Here is a 3,560-nt window from a genome sequence, read left to right as displayed (position 1 = left end):
GACTTAATAAATTAATATTAGCAGTATATTAGAGGAAGGGTATATTATTACCCTATTGGAAAAGTATAATAGGGTAATTATACCCTTATTTATAATAATAATATAGTTCTCCTAAAGGATTTCTATTATAACTTAGTAGACAATTTTACTATTATCAGTAATCGCATTTTAAATATTAAAGTATAAAACCTACTATTAGTAATTTTATTCTTCGCTAATTTTATACAATTAGGTACGCGTAGTATCGGGCGTTGCAGGGTCGATAATATATAGGGGGTTACCCTAATCGTACAAACCCTTATCTCTAGAATAGAAGAATTCTAATACATTATATTAACCCTTAAATAAGGTAAAGACCTTAAATAAGCTTACCCCCTCCTAGAATATAATAATAAATACCCGGATATTAATAATACAATTTAATATAAGCGTTATAGAATAGATTAACCTACTTACAATAGGGATAATTTATATTGCCCGCTATACTAACGAATTGTAGTTTCAAGTAAATTAGGCTTTATTTAAAATAAGGGCCTAGAATATCGGGTCCTTTACTATTGTTATTTAGAGCTCTAGCCTCTATAGCCTTCTATTCTTCTTAAAAGTAATATATTAGTATCCGCGCCTTTCATTCTAATTATAGCAAAAGATTTACTAACTAAGCTCCTTAAACTCCTTATCCTCGATAATAGTATCTATATTCGCTACATCCTTATCTTCGTATATAATATCCTACGCACTACTTTCGAACGGGTTTATAGTACACTATCCGGGTTTCTATTTAATAACCTTATTATACGAACGGAGAAGTATATTAAGTTCTAAAGGCCTATTAATTTTAAGCTTATTCTTACCCTAGCGTATAATAATAATAGAGTACGAATATATAACAACGTTTCTAATAGTATCGGCGGAATACTTTTATTCGGCCTATTCCTCTATTAAATAATCAAAGCGGTCCTATGTAAGTATCTTCGCTCTACGCGGGTCGTCTTTAGGTACGCTACTAGTAGTATTGAATTAAACTTAAAATATTAAGTTACCGAAAGTATTATTAAATTTAGTAAATATTTAGGGGATTAATTTAGATAGTATAATAATAACGTTTAAATATATATTGAAGGGCTATTATTTGTATTCTAATTCTTTAAAACAATAATACTCTATAAGGAGTATTATACTATAAATAAGCATCTTACTAATACCCACTTCACTTACTAGTATAACTCTTCGTAGGGGCGAATAGAGTATATAATAAATAGTATATATATCTATAGTATATTAGCCAATCCTCAATCTCGTTCTAATTAGAGTACGAAAAATATAGGTTAAATTTCGCTTTAATTAGAGTAAACAGAATTAATTTTAGCTAAAGCAAAAGGGGAGGATATAATACCGATTTAAATTTACTTACAACTTAATAAAGGAGTAGGTATTATAAATTAATCCTATTAATCTTCTAATTTATCCAATCGTACCGGTCCGTATAAACTTTATAGTTGAATAGCTAAAGAAATTCCTCTAACATTAGCTCGGTAACTTTACGCCCAAAAGCATAGGTACTTCCAAGAACGAGATTAGAATCGGTGAATTTCTTTACTAATAAGTACTTCTACTATATTAAACCTTTAATAACTATTCTAACTATAATATTACTCTTAACCTTCTCTCGGGTAGCTTTCTAAGTATTACTAGGTATTTAAATATATTAAATAAATTAATTGATTATATTGCTTACAATTATTAGATAATCTATGTAAGTAAGGGTATTTTTATTATAATAGAATAGTAGAAACTATTTAATATTCCGAAACGGAAGCGTTATACAAGCTAGTTGCTACTAGGTCTCGAAATTCTTAATATAAGTAAATAACGTATATATATCGAAGCGTAGCGCTAGGTCTTCGCTAAAATAGACATTAATTGCGGTAAGGTTTTTAGTATTATAGTAATTTAATTTAGTATTAAATACAATTTTAGAGTATATATTATTCGTAATAAGGAACGCATTACGAACATATATTTTTACCGCTATTGGATCCAAACGGCTGAACCTCTTTAGCTCCTCTTTAATTAATTTATAAGTATCTATTATAATTAATCTACAGCGGTCCTTATAAATAATATTAGTAAATTAAAGGGCTTATAAGGATTAAATATTATATAAGAATTTACTATCCTACTTCGCTAAAGAAGTCTCCTTATTAGTAAGGAAGATATACGGCCTAGGAATATCCTCCTCTTTAATAATAGTACGTATTGAACCTAGCGCAATATTATTATATTAGTATATATTAAAGTATATAAATATTTAGAAAATTCGTACTTAGTTATTAATATAATAACTACTATATAAAACAACGCCGTCCTCTTTAGTACGTTTCGGGAAGTGTAGCGGGCTTTAGTATTTCGGACGTATCGAATAACAACAGAATATAATAAAGAGAATTATACAAATTAATTCGAAAACTATAACCTTATTTAATTTTATTTCGTTTATTGTACTAAATAATACTAAATCTCTACGCCGGACGGCTATAGCGTAGAGCGGAAAGGAGGATATTTTAACCCTCTTAATAATACGTATTATATATATATATTAGAAGGAATTGCAGAGCAATTCGATATACTTCTTTTATATAACGTATATATCGGTAAATTTAATATCTACCCAATTTTAAATATTATACGGCCTCTTAAGGTAGGTTAATAGCCTAAATTAATTAGCTACTATAAAATAATTAGCAATAGTATATTAAGGGGCCTATATAGTAGGTATAGGGATGGACGTATATAGTAGGTAGCGACTTTATAGGTTGGTTTCGCTCTAATTAGAGTCGGGAACTTTAATTTATATAATCGATTCCACTCTAATAATAGTACAATTATCTATTCTAATAAGAGCGAAAGGAAGCATTAGAAAAATTTATAATTATAATTATAATATTAATTAAGTATTACAGTATTAGAATACCCTAAGAAGGAAGCTACATCCGCCCTATTATACTTCGAATTAATATTCTACCGATATATAAATTACTAGCCGGGGATTTGTATATTTTTAACCTACGTAGTACTTAAATTAATATACCTTTAAAAAGACTTGGGTTTTCGATTAACAATATCGAACTTAATATCCGATAATTAAATTAGAATATTAAGTAAAATAGTACGTATATAGTCTAAATTGTAGTACCCGGCAGTAGGTAGGTAGTAGTTTCGGATTAGAATAGAGCTTCTATATTTGGAGTAATTACTATTATATTTCTTCTTATCTTTATATTAGCTTAAATTAGAGTATAATAAGGCCTATAAAAAATTAAGGTTTATTAATTCGATAATTATATATAGTATTAACGGGTTCTAATTCTTAATAGTAAAATCGTTAAAATTATCCCTACTAACTTTAAACGCAATTTTAGGCTTAGTTCTACCTAAGGATTATCCCTTCCCTATATTAGCGATACTAGCGATTCTTATACTTCCGCTTATAAGGGATTGCCGATTAACCGATTTCGCTTTAATAATAGTAAATTTATTATTAAATTTGGATACTTTCG

Source organism: Neurospora crassa, linkage group V (genome assembly GCF_000182925.2).
Source record: "Neurospora crassa OR74A linkage group V, whole genome shotgun sequence".
Taxonomy (NCBI): Eukaryota; Fungi; Ascomycota; class Sordariomycetes; order Sordariales; family Sordariaceae; genus Neurospora; species Neurospora crassa.
Note: the sequence above shows the minus strand (reverse complement) of the source record.